Source organism: Dermacentor albipictus, chromosome 9 (genome assembly GCF_038994185.2).
Source record: "Dermacentor albipictus isolate Rhodes 1998 colony chromosome 9, USDA_Dalb.pri_finalv2, whole genome shotgun sequence".
NCBI lineage: Eukaryota > Metazoa > Arthropoda > Arachnida > Ixodida > Ixodidae > Dermacentor > Dermacentor albipictus.
In genome coordinates, this window is record NC_091829.1 from 3987196 (window position 1) to 4006159 (window position 18964).

At 44.9% G+C, this 18964-nt stretch overlaps 1 protein-coding gene across 4 annotated transcripts in view; it reads right to left on the reverse strand.

Annotated features, from left to right (window-relative positions):
• Positions 1 to 18964, reverse strand: part of LOC135906122 (protein YIPF1) — an 80824-nt gene that overhangs the window by 32693 nt on the left and 29167 nt on the right. The window lies entirely within an intron of this gene.

The window sequence follows — 18964 nt, forward strand, 5'->3', positions numbered from 1 at the left end:
GCTGGCAATCGTTAAATAGAACTATTGTTAGCCCTTTCAGGCGCGAGTTATGATGCATGCTCTATAAATGTGTCCAATGTACAAAAAACTATTTTAAGATAATTTATGCTCCACCGCAAGAAAGACAAGGTGGTAGGATGGCACTTGGTGCATTTTCTGATGACTCATCGTAATTACTCATCATAATTAATATTTATATACTGTGCAAGCAATAATGCTCTGTTATCACATTAAAAAATTATATCATAGAGTTGAAGCACATGCACAATTTATATATTGACTGCAAGCATTACAGAAAAGCAATGTTTTTTTTCTACAGTGCTACCAGAATGCAGCACACTGAATGGCCCATGAAACATGGTAGTTCCTTCAGTAAAGTGGTAAACTGTAGCAGTACAAAGCACATTGGTAGAGAAATGCAGGCATAATGCACATGCGGGGGTTCACCTGATGCTAAATGACTGCTGCTTTTTATTGGCCACCATTTCAAAGAACAGGCAAATAAAAAAAAAATCACAGTTTCACCCAAAAGGCGAACTATTGACTGCAATTGCAAATTATTAGACAGCTACACAAAGTAAGGTTAATGGTTTTATCAGCAGTATGAACTGCTGTAAAAATTTGCATACTAACAAAATTAAGAAGCATGGTGCTACATGTGCACACACATCCATGAATGCATCACACTTGATGACCGCGGACACTCACTGTCAGAACAGTGGCTTGATGAAGAGTGGCAGCAGCAGCGAACAAATTTCCTTTCATGCTGACTCTCACTTCAAAGAGAACGAGGCACAAGAGAACACAGCACACACAAAGCAATCGGCTATCTCTAAGTTGTCTAGTGTTCGATCCCACCGCAGATTACCATCAATACAGGGAGTGCACGGCTGCGCCAGGTGCAGTCCCAGCCACAGTAGAAGATGCACGCTAACCTGGCCTCCTCCCACCCTCTTCCCACCACTCACCACCTTGCATGCGCAAGAAGGCTGCGTGCACCTTTCCTGCCTTCTTGCCTTGTGCATCCAAAAAGACGCTGCCGCATCAAGTCACCATCCTTCTCGGCTCATGCTCGCATGATTTCCCTTGCCCCACAGCATAGTGCACGCAGCTGCATTCTTATTTCACTTGGACTTCATACAAAACCTTATGACAATGGCGGTGAATTTGGCAACGGCAAACATTCGCTTGAAGTGTCCATATAATAGCTATCTCAATAAAACAGGTCACATCCACAAATGGGCACACAGCACATGAAAGCGTCACGAGGATGTAAATGTGAATTTTAGGTATGATGAATTTACCCTTTTCCCATGCAAACTGCAACCAATATTTGTAGCTGATTGGCCATTTAAAGAGTTACAGTCCTTATAAGCCATTACAGTCCCTATAAGCTTGTTAATGAAATTTACTAAGAGTTTTTACTTGGTACCATCCATTAAAAGGTTTCTGAAACAATTTTTGTTGTACATACGAATATCAACTAAATATAGAGCATATCTCTCAAGTAATGCTTTCTCACAAGAATTGTATGTCAATGCACCGTACAGCTAAACGTTATTAAACATAACCCTCCACTCAAGTTGTAGTGTTTCCCTTCAACTCGTATCCCATGTGGCCATGGCTATGTCCCTACTTGCAATTCATTTGAACTGAGAGTGTTCCCACATATCTTTTTTATGAAGATATCCTGCTACTGAGGTGTTGCTGTCCTCAAGACAAAGTTGACATGTAGCACATGCATCTCCAGGATCTCCTACAGTGCACAGTTGCTGGAGTGTACTCCCTGCAAATAACTGCAGCACAAAAGTTTGAGCACTGGTTTACGAAAGTCATTGAGTGGTACATAACTGCACAGTGCAAGGATACACTGTTGCACCTATGTTTATGTGTGATAACCAGTGGCCATTGCCACTGTTAAATTATGTTGCATCATTACTCACCCAGCTCCTTATGCCATGCAGCCTAGCTTAGAGGAATTTCCTTTATTCCACTCCTTTCCTCGCAAATGCATGTGTACAAACAGCCGCAGCGCACAATCCACATTCTTCAAAGAAATAGCACCACTGGTTTGAAGACGCTTATACATTTATTGCAGTTGTTTTTATTTTCACAGGTACACTCAACAGCAAATTTATGCTGCCTCTTCATGCCACTAACTGTTGCAACAGCTGCCACTGAGAAATGTGCTAGGTCAAAAATGTGTCCTCGTCATGTACTGGCATATCAGCTCTCTTGTACTGTGCAATTCTTTTCTACTGACTCATTCTCATAAAGTGTTTAGCCCAATGAAATTATGATATAAGCCCAGCAGCACAGGGCAGCTATTGGTTTTAATGATACTGCTATTGAGAGAACAGGGTGTTGCTATGACAGCCAAATGGCACATTGTGTGAGAAAGAGAAAATTAAAAGAGTCTTGTGCTGACCAAAAAAAAAAAAAATGTGTACAAGACAGCAGACGACAAGAGCACACACTTCTATCCTAGTGTTGCTCTCAACAGCATCTGGAACACCAGAAGTGTTGCAGAGCAGCCATTTGGGCACACGTTTGTGTCAAACAAAAACATTTCCTGTCAACTGTACTAAAATTAGTATGCATACACATACTATTATGAACCCTTTATTGACGAGTGTTGCCTACAAGCAACAAAAAAAGAAGCTGAGTTTTGGTATTGGGTACGAAGTTTCTGACTAAATGCATTTGGTTAACACTAAATAACAGCCAGGAAGCATCATTTGTTGAATTAGGGCAGGAACACAGGACGAGGAACTGGACTGTGAACACAGTCTAGTTCACATACAACAAGCCGTCTGTAGAAATTTCAAACAAAGCCATAGGTAGCTTGGGGTAAAGCCAACTTCTAGCTCTTTTCCTGCCGTTTTTTTTTCTAGTGCTGAAAAAGTTTCAGCAAAATATTTTATTCTTACATTGATTATGCTGGTGATGATATGTGGGGTATATGGCATAAAGGCCAATCATGGCCAAAGAGTGCTAACATTGATTATGCTTGTTCTCAATGTGTTATGTAGATTTAGAAAGAAAATAAACATTTTTTTTCCGACTATCTATATGTGCCGTCATTAAAGAGTTCAAAGAACCTTAGTAGAGCAGCATGCTTGAAGCAATCTGATGATGTCATGTATGAAGCCAATCAGATTGCTTGCCCAAGTAACATTTCACCCACCAAATGTAGAATGAAGAGCAGGTGAAAACATGTGCAGTGGCTGATCTGTGGTGATGCAGTTTGTGTGGATGGATATGTGCCGTAACACCATCAGTGGACTTGCACTGAAAATCACACATGAACATCCCCACCTATTTGTCCGTTACAACATGCCATTGAAACAGCTGATTGTCACACTGACGCAAAGTATTATACCCACTACAACCGCTGGTTGCCAAAGTGAGGATGATGAAGTGGACGGCTGTGAGAGAGAGAGAGAGAGGGGGCTCTTTATTAGAAGAACAGAGAATTTTGCTGGCGCGTATATAACCGCTGGCATGCTACTCTGTATAGGGATGGGGAATGGGATTAAAAGATTCCAGAAGAGAGTGGGAAAAAAAAAGGATAAAAATAAATATGAAATGTCCGAGTGGACCTGATACTAATTTTTACACGTGACATGGCGGGTTAATTTAGGCTTTTGTATAGGAAGGATGCAATTTTTAAAGTTTTCCTATTTGACCAATTTCTGTAAGGTATTTGAAGAATAAATCCAAAACCCATCGCTGTTTTGAAGGGCCGGGCATTGGACCTAAGATACTCGGTAATGTTAACGGTTCGTGGCGAATCATGTCCATTTGGTGCTCGAAAAATTGTCTCTCGTCGCGGTACGCGGAGCATTCTAGTAATATGTGCTCAATTGTCTCTAAGTTGCGACAGTTATCACAGTATGGGTTAGTGGTAAGTCCTATGCGGTACAGATAATTGTTCGTATATGCCACGTTCAGTCGAAGACGATGGTACAATGTCTCTAAGTGTCGAGGAAGTGGTCGTGGAATTTTCGGTCTCATTTCTGGGTCAATGTAACGTAGGAAGTGCGGTTTTTTTCTTGATAGGCATATTTTTTTGCCATGGTTGAAGCGTCGGCTTTTGTAAAATATGTTCTTCTGAACTTGTGGTATTGGAGTCCATTTCTGGCAGCTTCGTCCGCTCTTTCATTTCCCGAAATGCCGGCATGGCCAGGTATCCACTGGAACTTTATGCAATGCCCAGCAATCTTAGCCCTGTGGTGAAGATAAGCAATGTCAAATGCTGCTGGTTGATTATTGCAACGCTTGTGCCTGTTCCATATACTTTGTAGGGCTGCTTTTGAGTCTGTGAATATCACCCATGTCTTTGGCGGCTGCTGTCGAAGTATATACACAAGGCCTCCTTAATGCCATATAGCTCCGCTGAGGTAGATGATGTCGCTCGCTCAAGACGAAACGAGAATCGTTGTCCTGTAGAGGGAACAAAAAGTCTGCATGATGAACGATGTGGAGTTGTAGAGCCATCTGTGAAAATGTGCGTTGCGGCTGCGTATTCTTTGTGCATATATTTTAAAGCTATCTGATAAGTCGCTGCTTGAGGCATTTTCTTTTTCGCACTGATTCCAGGTATGTATGGCACGATTTCCAGTGGGGACAGTGTCCATGGTGAAATGTTTCGCGGCATAATTTGTGACGCCTGAGCAGGAATCGAAATAGATATGCTTCCGACGGCCTGCCCAAAGCTAGATGTAGCACAGGTTCTGGAAATATCCTTTAAAAAGTGAGTCTTCGTATGAATGACGTGGCGGAGGTGTATCCGAAGTGTCTCCTGCGAACATAGCACTTCCAGAGGCAGGCATCCGGCTTCTGCTACAGTCCCTGAGCGGGACGACCCCTTCGGAAGGCCAAGACATACGCGAAGGCAGTTGTTTCGTGCTGCCTCGAGTTTTCTCTTGCTTGTGGGAGATATTTTGTGCAGGATCGGGAGGTAATATCGGAGTGTACCATCGACGTAGGCCTTATGGAGGAGCACCATTGATCGACAGGTGCTGCCCCACTGTGATCCGGCTAGAAATCGGAATACGTGCGACGCCGAGGAAATCTTCTCACTCAGTTTTTTCACTTGGGGCGACCATGTGAGGTTCTTGTCGATCGTCACTCCAAGAAACCCTTGTGTCTTGACGTATGGAAGGGCGCGACCACCCAACACTATTGGGTATTTTTCCATACACCTCCGCGTGAAAGCCATGGCAACGCTTTTGTCGGGGGACAATTTCAGACCCCTTGGATTTAGGTAGGCCGATATATTTGCTAGCGCTCTCTGGAGGCGTTGTTGGGTGGTACTGCGGGAACGCGCCGCACTCCAAATGCAGATGTCGTCCGCATACAGTGTGATTTTGACGCCAGGGGGCAGGTTTCTTTTCAGATGGATGAGGACTAAATTAAATAATACGGGCTTAACACAGCTCCTTGTGGCACTCCCTTCTCGACGGCATAAAGCGCCGTGGGGCCATCCGGGGTACACATGAAAAGTTGGCGTCCTTGAAGATAGTCTGCAATCCATGCGTAGAGCTGTCCTCCAAGACCAAGGGTTTCCAAAGCGTCAAGTATTGCTGTATGATAGACCGAATCATATGCTGCCTTAATGTCTAAAAATAATGCAGTAGGTATGTTGCCAGAGACCAATTCCTCTTCAATTGATGAGACCAAGGCAATGACATTGTCAATTGCGGATCTATTTTGCCGGAAGCCATTCATTTCCTCCGGGTAAACTTTTGCAGTTTCCAGGAACCAATTTAGTCGTTTCTAGATCATTTTTTCGAATAGCTTCCCTACGCAGCTAAGCAGAGATATGGGTCTGAAGGAGGCGTAATTTGTTGGCTGCTCCGATGGTTTCAATATAGGAATGACTTTCGCAAGCTTCCATTCCGTAGGAACCTCCCCAGTTATCCATGAGGCGTTGTAGTACTCCAGAAGGCGTAGGCGAGATGTGTGACATAGATTTGCGAGTGCTTCATAACTCACGCCGTCATGGCCAGGTGATGATCGCTTGTTTACGTCGCTGATTGCTGCCGTGAGCTCTTCGATGGTGAATGGTAATTCTAAGTCAGGAAGGGTAGCTCGAGGTGGACTAAGCTGGCGACTTGCAATCTGCCGCAAAGGTTGTGCCCCGTTGGAAAGGAGCCTGCAGTACTGCTCTGCCACCTCTTTCAGGGATGCGCGCTCATGTAATGAGAGGGCGATAAAAGGATAAAGCTGTTGCGGCTCTTTGTGAATGCCTCTGACGACTCTCCAGATTTTGCTCAGCGGTTGTCGTATGTCCAGTGTCCCACAAAAGTCCCTCCACCTTTTTCGGTCCAGTTTGGTGAGGTAACGTCGTATATGTCTTTGTGCCCGTCGACAAGTTCTGAGGTCTTCGATATTCTTAGTACGTAGAGCCTTCCTTTCGGCACGCCTTCGAATTGCACATAACCTTTCAAATTCCTCGTCGTTTGTTGGTACATTACAATGCTTAGTGGCAGAGCGGGTACTTTGTTTGAGGCAATGAGCTATTGTCGGTATTATTTCTGTATTCGTAGTCGAGGCTGTGATTCCTTTGTCTACGGCTGCTGTGTAAGCTTCCCAGTCTACCGACTTCAGTTTCACTTTTCTGGGCGACGTCCGAAAATGAAGGGCAGAGATTAGGATTGGGTAGTGATCACTACCTCGAGTCTCGAAATCTGTACACCAACCGAACATAGGGGCCACTTGACTTGATACGAATGTGACGTCAATGCAGCTAACAGTCGTCGGATTTTTCAGGTATGTTATGCTGCCATCGTTTAAGGGCTCTATATCGTATTTTGCAAAAAGCTTCGCCAGCTTGGCACCCCGAGCACATGTATGTGAACTGCCCCAGATCTCGTTATGTGCGTTGAAATCGCCACAAATAATATGTGGAGACTGAGTGTTTGTCAACAAGTTTTCCAATCTGGTCACGTCGAAAGGTGATCCTGGTTCCAAGTAGACGCCGATCAGGGTAAACACTTTGGATGCAATCACTGTGGTTGCGCAAATATATTCGTTCTGGTCATGTGGAGTTACGTCAATCGCAGAGGCAGGTATGTCGTTGCGAAATCCAACGAGCAGTCGGCTAATTCCATTTTGTCGCCTTGAATGATGAAAATAATACCCCTTTATCCTAAAGTGCTCGTCGACGCGAGACTCGGAAATGACGAAAAAAGGGAATCGGTACACTCGCGTAAGATGCTTAAAATCTGCTAACTTCGAGCACAATCCGCGAGCGTTCCACTGGAATATAGTACATGTGCGGAAGTGTTTGTTGGTGGACACCGCTTGTGAGACGATTGTTGGCGAAGCCATCGTTGCTACTGCGAAGAATCACGGCTTTGCGCCGTGAAAGAAGACGACACTAGCGGTTCCAAAGCCAGGACGGCCTCTACTTCAGGGATGCTCTTAAACGATGGGCTGGCACGGAGAATGGCCTTGATTGCGGCGAACATCATGGGAATCAGCATACTTGATATCTCATTTGCAGTGCTACCATCTAACAACCTTTCTTGGTTCTTCCTGTTCTTCTGTTGCGACCTTGAGGACACTTGTTGCTGTCGTAGGGTTGAGGTTATATCACTTGAGGGCTTTGATGGATTCGTTGCAGTTGAAGGCCTTTGCTGGTTTTCTGTCACGACTGAGGCGTAGGACTTTTTCAAAGCCGTGTCGCTGCGCTGCACCATGTCGTGTTGATTTTGGTTTGTAGATGTATACATCACATCCGGATGTATACATCCGGCTGTGCACGTTCCTCTGATTGCCTGCCTCCATTAAAGAAAGACCATCGCTTGGCAAGCTCTTATGAATTAACTCCGTGACACTTTTCTGGTGGAGGTGTGTCGTAAATCATAGAGTTTTTCACTACATTACCTAGAGGGTAATCTGGCGCTGCTGCACTGTGGTATGCATGGGAATGCCGGTATATTGTGACTTCGGATTGGCAATGTCTCGGAGAGACAGGACACCTTGAAGACGCGCTTGGCAAGCACCGTTCCGTCTGTCACAATGATTCATTTTATACTAAAACAGCATGTGAAAAGCTGTTTTAGCTTTATTATTACACAAAAACATGTTTTGTTTAACTATAAGAACTTGTTATTGCATGTACAACTATGTGATAGGTAAAAAGTATCAGTGGGCTGCTAAAGTTGGAGGGCAGACGGCAAGATTCGTGCTTGCTTTGGAACAGTTTGTCGTTTGTTCTTGCTTTTCTTTGCTTGGTCATGCACTGTAGGTGAGTAAAGATGTAATATGCATGAATGGAAACATTTCATGAAGATTTTACTTTAAGAATGCGTTATTCGTTTAGCCATATCCACGTTTTAGACGAAGCCTCTTACAACACCAGCCAACGCGAGCCTCGCAGACACATATACCGTCATTCCCATGCCGGCACGGTGCCCCCTTAAGAAACTCCCATGGACGGTGGCGCCAGATTTCCCTCTAGGTGTTATAGTGAGAAACTCTATGGTCGTAAATGATACGACTGCCAGAGACACAGCATACTTCTGACTCAATGCCAGTGAGTAATCCAACAGAGCTAACCCCTGTGCATGTATGTACCAGCCATAGTCATTAGGGCCTCCAGCCACAGCACGACCTGCTACCTGATCCTACAAGGACGCTGCAGCAGCTATCTACTGCTGCAATTGCTGTACCAATGCAGGTCCTCTTGCATCAGCTGCAGACACCCAATGTGTTCCATGGAGGTGTTGTTGAAGATGCCGAAGACTCGTTTGGCCCGTTTGAAAGGGTAGCCAAATTCAAGGGCTGGTCCCAAGAGCATAAGCTGCGTAATGTGTACTTCGCTCTCGGGGATTTTGCAAAGATGTGGTAACCACGAGGCGACATTGACATTTCGTTGGCAGTTAGTAGTCATACACACCAGCATGACCAGAAAGAACAGAGCAGAGTTGGCTACTCAGGCAAGAATGCAATCTCTTAATGAAAGCGTCACTGCATATACTGAAGACATGGCTCAGCTCTTCAGGTGTGCAGATGCTTCAATGCCTGACAAAAAAGCCCGGTACCTAACGCAAGGTGTAAAGCAGGAAATCTTTGCCAGCCTTATCCGCAACCCACTGACTACACTTGCGAACTTTCTCGCTGAAGCCTGCATTACAATGAAAGGGCTCTACAGCAGCTTACCAGACATTACAACTGAAACGTGACTGCACTTTCAAGTTCCATCCCTAATGTGACAGTTAGGGATGGACGGTTAGGAGTGAGTGACATCAGTGACCTGAGGGAATTGATAAGCGCTGTCATAAGAGCTCCAGAAAATGCAGACGGTCGAGCCCCCGGTCGTGCGACTTTCTGAGGCGGAGATGGTACAAGATGAGATCAAGCAAGAAATCCAAGTTCCTGAATGCCATGGGGCACCACAGCATCAGAAGCAAGTTTGGATGGCTTATGTGGAAGCCATACAACACCCATCACTGTATAACACCTCAAACATCGTGCGCACCGTGGAACAGATGGAAGTAGGGTTCAGGCGTTGCAGTAGTCCACCATTCATGGACAAGTCCAGTTCAAGAAAGAGCGATGTCTGGTGTGCTCCTGACCACTGTCACCTCTGTTTTCATTGCGGTGAAGCCAGACATATGTACAGGGCATTGCAGTAGTCCACCATTCATGGACAAGTCCGGTCCAAGAAAGAGCGATGTCTGGTGTGCTCCTGACCACGGTCACCTCTGTTTTCATTGCGGTGAAGCCAGACGTATGTACAGGACATGTCCCTCCTGTTGTGTCGGTCTCTGTGGGTTCTCCCCGAATGTGCCTCATCCACAACCTGGTGAGCGCCCAGTAGAGATCGACAGCTTCCTCGCAAGTCGTCACAATTCATTCGAACAGCAAAGGCACAAGCTTCACTCCCTATCACCTGCTCCATCACGATACCGGCCACTAAGTCCCATCTTATTCTGAGACGTCCCCAGGCAACGTTCGCCCAGCCCTGCAAACTGGGAAAACTGAGTTCAGCAACTTCTGGAGGTGAGGCTGCTGATGCTGAGTGTACCGCATACACTACATTGTGACGAAAGTGACGACAGCAATGATAACAGAGCGACGTTCAAACGCACTCAGGTGATCCAAGGCACGTGGTAACATCACATATACTCGCAAGCATAGACAACAAAAAAGTCACAGCTTTAATTGACATTGGTGCGGATAGCTCAGTTATAAGCACAGAACTTGCCGCTAGGCTGAAGAAAGTTTATATGGAGTGGACTGGGTCACAGGTCCGTATTGCTGGAGGTCACCTTTTAACTCCCATGGGCAAGTGTACAGCACGGTATTCTGCCCAGTTGTTCAGAAAACTTAATACTCAAAATGGATTTTCTGCTGGCAAATGGGGTCATAACTGACTTAACCCTTTCAGGGTCAATGACGTAAATATACGGCACCGCGAACAAGTAGAAAATGGTTGATGCCGTGTATTTACGGCACTGTCTGTATGTTTGAAAAGCGCGCCAATTTCCTAATTTTTTTTTTCTTTCCTGGCATGTGCTGCCACTATGGGGAAATACAGGGAATTTTTTTCTTGCGCCTTCTTCTTTCAGTTTTCGTTGCATGGTTTGTTTTAGAGCTAGTTCGCTCTGGCACATGTGTATACTACCGCTCGCACATTGGCGCACGCGTGGGCAGGTGGCAGTTTGGGTTTTGTTCCGCGGGTGGTGTCGGCTTCTTGTATTTGCAAAACTGATGGCTATCTCGTTACTAATTGCCAAAAGGGTGGCTGCCTGTTTCTCTCTCGTTTAGTGCTCACAGGGGTGAGCATAGGAAGGATGCCGCCATGCATGTGTTCCTTTTCTTTTTTCTTCTTTTTTTTTGGATCATCTCGCAATGTCTAGTTGTCTCTGGTTGGTGATAAGATTAATATTAGCGGAAGTCTGTCACACATTTTGCTTTCTTGATGGGCACACAGCCACACAGTTTTCTTGAGTGCGGTCACCTATGCAGTTCAATTATGCTATGGATGTAAATATTAGTGTAAGAGCAGGAACATTTGAAACTTGTGAAATATTCTCGTGTGCACATGTTCTAAGCCTTGAACTATAACAATGCATCAAATTTTGAATTCCTATAAGTTTATTTCTTTTTTTTATTGTTGTTATTCATGAATAAAGGGTACATATGTACCAACGCAAAATATCTTTTTCTCATTTTATGGTCACCCTAGAAAAATTACGGTTAATTTTTGTCAAAGTAAGTCTCTCAGCAGAATTGAAATCTGCAATAAAAAAAATAGACCCTGGGCGGTCGCATATGGCGAAAAGATCGACCCTCAAAGGGTTAAAAGAATCACGGGCGACCTTTTCTACTGCACATGCGATAGTGAGCAATGCCGACGACAGGCATAATTGTGATAACACCTTGAGAATAGTCGAGACAGTGTCATGGTACCGCCAAGAAGTAGTCTGCTGACTCTTGTAACCTGCAACGTATTTGACGACTATGAGAGTCTTGCTGAGGCAAGCATTCCATTGCTGCTCCAATGACAACTCTGTATTATGCAAGGGCACATCCGGTTTCAGAACAACAGCTTATTCATCCTGCTGACAAATTTCAGAAATGAGTATCAGCACTTAACTCAAGGCACAGCTATAGCCCTCCTCCATGAAATTGCTGCCATCTCCAACCTTTGTTCATTGAAAGCTGCATCACCTGATCCAAAAAATGCTGATAGCCTGACCCGCCGCATACATGTTAACCCCGGCTTGTCAAAACCAGAAAAACAGCAACTACTAAATCACACAAGTGACTTCTCTGGCTGCTTTTCTACCGAGTTAAAGTTTGTCTCACAAATGTTACAAAACATCGTATTCTTACAGACAAGTCAGCATACCCTGTTCGTCAGCATCCGTACCACATCTCGCCAAAGGAAAGCGAGGTGATTAAGAACCAGACAAGTTCTTGGGCATCGCCTGTCGTTTTAGTAAAAATAGAGACAACACACTACAGTCCTGTGTGGACTACAGATGGCTAAACCAAGTTACCAAATGTGACGTTTATTCCTTGATGTGCACCGATGATGCCTTGGACCATCTACGCCACACCTAATTCTTCATCTGGATATATATCAAACCAGGATACTGGCAGATTGAAGTAGATGAGTGTAAACATGAAAAAACAGCGTTTTGACTCCTGACGGACTATATAAATTCGGAATCCTTCCGTTCGATGTGTGTTCTGCAGCTGCTAAATTTCAGAAGATGATGGACACCCTAAAGAAATGTGCTGCCTGGGTACTACACAGGAAACGCCCCTAGCTCCATTTGCCCTTAGCTACACTGGTTCTAGGAGTTGCATAGGGTGACGGCACTCTTTGTATAGGGTGGAGGTGACCGCCACCTGGCATTGACCTCAATTCCTCTTCCCAGTGGCCTCCAAGATTGTGCAATGCAGCTTGTCTTGGAGCAGCTTTGGAGCAGTTTCACTCATTTGTAGCATGGATGTAGCAGCTTTAATGGAATGTAGCAGATTGGAGCAAGAGGACCACTGTGTCCTAACTGAAGTGGCAGACATGCTTGGTTTACTTGGACGATATTGTGGTATTTTCATGATGAGTTGACGAATAGCTCAAGGATGTACTCATTGCAATTTCTAACGCCAACCTCCCCATCAAGCCGGAAAAGTGTCATTTTAGCTTTCAGGAGCTCAAGTTTCTCAGACACATGGTCAGCCCCCAGGAAATTCAGCCAGACCCTGAGGAGCTAACCGCTGTCGCGGAGTTTCCACTTCCTACAGACAAGAAGGCTCCTCATTTCGTTGAAGGCGTCTCAATGATCGTGGAACCACTAACGAGACTCACACACCAATACATACCCTTCGAGTAGACGGAAGAACAACAGAAATCGTTTGCAGAACTGCGTAGGCAAGTACAAATGGCCCCTGTCCTCAGCAATTTTGATAAGCTGATGCAGAAGTCCACACAGATGCCAGCAATGTGGGTGTGGGAGCTATGTATTCTCGCTCAATGGCAAGGCGGTGCAGCATGAGTAGTGGCTTACGCGAGCTGCACTCTCCCAAAGGCAAAGGTTAACTACTCCTCAACTGAAAAGGAGTGTTTGGCAGTCGTTTGGGCCATCAGTAAGTTCGGACTTTTCCTTTATGATAGGCCATTTCGAGCAGTAAGTGACTCACTCTATTGGCTTTGCAATCTAATGGACCTGTCAGGCATTCCTGCTCATTGTAGCCTCTGCCTTCAGGAGTACGACGTCACTGCAGTGCACCAATCCGGACAGAATCACAGCGACGCTGTCTGCCTTTCCCGTGCACCCATTTCATTGACGCTATTTTCAATTAGTCAACCAGTCAGATTGTTCTGTTGGGTTTTGGTTTTGGAAGCAACTTCCTGTTGAAACCGATTGTACTTGTCTCCCTTAAGTTTGCCCTCTCTTGAGTGTTGCTCAGTGCCCTGATGTTGTGTGGTCCTCTCGAGCTCAACCCTTCTCTTCAACTACTGTGTTGGTAACTGCCAACAATACACAGACGCTGTTAGCTTCGAAGTGGCTGCATTCACACATCAAATGCTTTCAGCATGGACCTACAAATTACGCGGAGATGAGTCTTGGTCCTGCCACCTCAGTGGTCATCCCACAAAAACTACCCAAGTGCAAATGGGGCATGTGGTGGCTTTTTTAAATGCAAGCTGTAATTTAAGTATCCATCCAAGTGGGGGTTGAGGTCGGATTCATTTTGGCCACTCATGGAACCCAAAAATGTTTGCAGAAAACCCTGCCCTACAAGAAAGACCAGGTGGTGCAGCCATCTTTAGTTCAGCATCGCATGACTGTGGCCACTCAATCAAAAGATTGAGTGTCATGCATGCTTTCCTGTCGAACGCGTATCGCACCAAGAGGTCTTTCACGTTCTTGAAGCAGAGTGGTGACCTGCTCTTGCCAATAACAAACGGCCCCAGTTTTCATGAAGAGTGCTAATTTGGGCTAGTTGGTTGAACATTGACATACTGAATAAACAGCACAGACACAGCTTCTCATAGTCATGTTTCTGTGCTGTTTATTCAGTATGTAGAGTTTTCATGAGCCATCCATATCAGAGCGAGAAGAAATGAGACACAAACTCTGCTTATTTTTTCTCCACGGCAAGTACAGCCCTTTAGATTTGATGTCTTGTTTGACTGCATCTGCCAAAACACTTTTGTTTCGAATAATCGATGGTGCGAGAAGTGATAGCACCCCTTTTAGGAGTGCACTTGCATGGGCGCAGTGCAGCATTCGATATATTAAATGTGGTGGTGAATGGGAGTTCAATACAGGCGTAGTACCGTGCTATACTTTTGCGCAGGATTTCCAAGGGAATGTTGCAACTGTTCGATACAGACAATAATTAGAAATATCCGAGATTGACTTATTTACACAATGGCTCAACGCCTAATTGGGGAAATGGGTAAGGGAGCTGAATAAGGCTCAATACAGACGCTTCACATGTGAGGCCCTCAGTACCTAAAATCTCTCCGATGTTAGCATATGGTTGAACCCAGTCCTGAAGTGATGTCGCCTACTTAGGTCAGTCCCAGAATGTCTGGGGTCCTTCACATTCCCACATGAGGTAATGGATATTTCAAGTAGTTTCCCTTGAGCATGCATAGCATTTCACTTGTAGAGGTCATTGCGGGTGGTCTGGGTCATTGTGTTGCCGCTACTACTGGCACAAGGCACAGGGATTGAATGAAGATGCAAGAAGGAAGGTTCATGTTAGGTTTTCTGCAATCTGTAACTGAGTGCATCAGAATTTGGTAACAGCAGGATGAAAGAAAGTGAAGTAGAAAGCTGCAGTTTTCAATGCAAGAGCAGCACGGTTTACATTGTTATATATATGCAGTAAAATATGTGCTGAACAAACATGTTGTTTCAACTCCTGACGTGGTTGTTCACTATATTAAGCAGACTGATGGTATACAGTCAGAACCCGTGATAATGAAATACCGCAACAACGAAACATTTTCATAACCCCAGCGAATGCCCATAGGATTCAATGCATTTCGTACCTCTCGGAAAAGAAATGTTGCTGTACTGCAATCCCGCATCAACGAAATTTGCGTGAACTCCACATATTGCATAAGGCTAGCAGGCTCCAAAATGTGCTCAAATGCAATTGTTTTGCACTAAAATTGTATAAAATACCACCACATTACACTTGTGTGGGCGCCGGAAGCGATCAGTGAGCTGGAAACACGTCATGGCTGCCATCTAGTTTGTTGATAGCCCGTTTCAAGCGGCACCATGAGTGGCACGCACATTGCTACTGACATGTGATGACGGTGTTTGCACACCTACTAGGTGAGATCGTAGATCGTTGTTCAAAACGCGCGTTCAGTTTGCGTTCCCCGTGGCTGACGACTCGGCGAGCCCTAGGTCAATCGCGTGAGGCAAAACTGAACGCAAACTTGACGTGTGTTTCGAACAACAATCCCCGGTCGCGGCAGTGCACTGTGTAATGTGCGCCTCGGTGAGAAAAATGCAGCAAAAACAAAGAAATCCACGCCCCATCTACATGGAATTGTTTATGGCGCTTGAGATGGCAGTCGCAGCATATAGATTGTCATGCATCAGGCCAGTGATCGCGTGGGAATACGCATCCCTTGCTTCAAGAACACTGGTTTTGGTGCCACCCGACAGGCATCATATGCGGATTCGGCACTGGACGTAGACTTGAGCAAAAGGGCCATTATCTTGATCGTTTGCCTTCGCATAGACGAGATACAATCACTTTTGCGATTGGCACCGGACGCGTCGGCACCTACGGGCAAGAGCGTGCGCTGGAGAAGTGCTGCTGCATGCGCTGTTGCTCTGTGTCCGGTGCCAAGTAACGCAATGTCTTGCAAAGTGATCACATCTTCGAAAGCAATTGACAGAGAATACTGCACTACGGCAGTACTGCCACTGCTGGTCGACGCATGCGGCACACTTTGCACTGTCGGCAATGCAGTTCTATATCCTTCAGCAAAGCTTGCAAAGTAGGCTAACGGAATTTGGACAGTAGTGTTTTGTTCTGCGATGCATTACTTATCTGTGTTGTCTTTTCACAACAACGAAATTCTCGCGAAAGCGAATTTTTTTTGCGTTCCCCGCCGATTTCGTTATGGCAAGGTTCAACTGTATTAACATAACTGAAGTGATGAAAGTACCAAGAAAACTTGCACATATTCTAAAAGGGTCCTTAAACACCTTTCTATGCAGTCATAGAATGGCCTCCCCATTGAAATCTGTCGCCTCACGAATCGTCTGCTGTAAAAATGTTCTGAATTCTTCAAGTAATAGAGAGCTCCACAATGACTACAATGTGCTATTGAAAGAAGCCATTATCCGTAATGCCACAAGCAACATTCTTTGCCTTGCATTAGTAAGCAGAAAAAAAATTAACCGACGGTTACAATACTACCTAATGCAAATTTGAGCCCAGCTCTATACGTGTTTTTATTTTGAGATATGTTGGCTTGCACGGAAAATCTGTCTCATGCGGCACACTGCAAGCGGAGCGAAGTGTGCCGTGGTTGCCTCGCTAATTGGGACATCGCAAAAGGCAGTGTGCAGTAACGCATGGCTGCGATTCACAGCAGCTGCCGCAGACAGATTTCCACTCATGCAGCGCTTTGTTTTCATATATGGTACTGGTCGATGTGCTCGTTGCATGCCATCGGTGAACCGAGGATGGTGCGCTACTCTGACGCTATGTCGTAGTGGTCATCGCCACGTAGCTCGTCTTGCACAGCACCACGCTTTTCTTCTCAAGCTTTCGCCATATCTTCCTCCTCCACTTTTCTTCTCATGCTTTCTTTGTTATTGCCACTTTTCATCCTCCTTTTGTACTCCACGCTCACTCTTTTATAGTTTGCTGTGCTTGTTTGCTCAGTTACACCGAGGGAAGATGCCGACAGGACCCCGCCACCACGAAACACAGGAATGGCTGCTTAAGAGCTGCACTCTAAAATTGTACAAAATACCTTTTATGAATAATAGTAAAAATAAGAACTGCTTTCAAGCATTAGTTACCAGGTGACAAAGTTCTTCACTGTTTCATCACAGTTTCTTCTTCACTGCTTTTAGGCTTCCTCCATTCCTGAGAGCATGTTCAATTCTATCTATAAGGAAGTATAATATGGATAGAATTGAACATGCTCTCAGGAATGGAGGAAGCCTAAAAGCAGTGAAGAAGAAACTAGGAATTGGCAACAATCAGATGTATGCGTTAAGAGACAAAGCCGGCAATATCATTACTAATATGGATGAGATAGTTCAAGTGGCTGAGGAGTTCTATAGAGATTTATACAGTACCAGTGGCACCCACGACGGTAATGGAAGAGAGAATAGTCTAGAGGAATTTGAAATCCCACAGGTAACGCCGAAAGAAGTAAAGAAAGCCTTGGGAGCTATGCAAGGGGGGAAGGCAGCTGGGGAGGATCAGGTAACAGCAGATTTGTTGAAGGATGGTGGGCAGATTGTTCTAGAGAAACTGGCCACCCTGTATACGCAACGCCTCATGACTTCGAGCGTACCGGAACCTTGCAAAAACGCTAACATAATCCTAATCCATAAGAAAGGGGACGCCAAAGACTTGAAAAATTATAGACCGATCAGCTTACTGTCCGTTGTCTACAAAGTATTTACTAAGGTAATTGCAAATAGAATCAGGAACACCTTAGACTTTCGTCAACCAAAGGACCAGGCAGGATTCCGTAAAGACTACTCAACAAGAGACCATATTCACACTATCAATCAGGTGATAGAAAAATGTGTGGAATATGACCAACCTTTATATATAGCTTTCATTGATTATGAGAAAGCCTTTGATTCAGTTGAAACCTCAGCAGTCATGAAGGCATTGCGGAATCATACTGAAAATACTGAAAGATATCATACTCAAAATACTGAAAGATATCTATAGCAGCTCCACAGCCCCTGTAGTCCTCCATAAAGAAAGCAACAAAATCCCAATAAAGAAAGGCGTCCGGCAGGGAGATACCATCTCTCCAATGCTATTCACAGCGTGTTTACAGGAGGTATTCAGAGACCTGGATTGGGAAGAATTGGGGATAAGAGTTAATGGAGAATACCGTATTAGCTTGCGATTCGCTGATGATATTGCCTTGCTTAGTAACTCAGGGGACCAAGTGCAATGCATGGTCACTGACTTGGAGAGGCAAAGCCGAAGGGTGGGTCTAAAAACTAATCTGCAGAAAACTAAAGTAATGTTTAACAGTCTCGGAAGAGAACAGCAGTTTACGATAGGTAGTGAGGCACTGGAAGTGTTAAGGGAATACATCTACTTTGGACAGATAGTGACTGCGGGACTGGATCAAGAGACTGAAATAATCAGAAGAATAAGAATGGGCTGGGGTGCGTTTGGCAGGCATTCTCAGATCATGAACAGCAGGTTGCCATTATCCCTCAAGAGAAAAGTTTATAACAGCTGTGTCTTACCAGTACTCACGTACGAGACAGAAACCTGGAGGTTTACGAAAAGGGTTCTACTTTAATTGAGGACGACGCAATGAGCTATGGAAAGAAGAATGATGGGTGTAACGTTAAGGGATAAGAAAAGAGCAGATTGGGTGAGGGAACAAACGCAAGTTAATGACATCTTAGTTGAAATCAAGAAAAAGAAATGGGCATGGGAAGGACATGTAATGAGGAGGGAAGATAACCGATGGTCATTAAGAGTTACAGAATGGATTCCAAGGGAAGGGATGCGTAGCAAAGGGCGGCAGAAAGTTAGGTGGGCGGATGAGATTAAGAAGTTTGCAGGGACAACATGGCCACAATTAGTACATGACCAAGGTAGTTGGAGAAGTATGGGAGAGGCCTTTGCCCTGCAGTGGGCGTAACCAGGCTGATGATGATGATGACAAACTACATACCGTAGAAATTTTTCAGTCTACTTCATAATATCTAACTATTCAAAATGGGAGATTAGT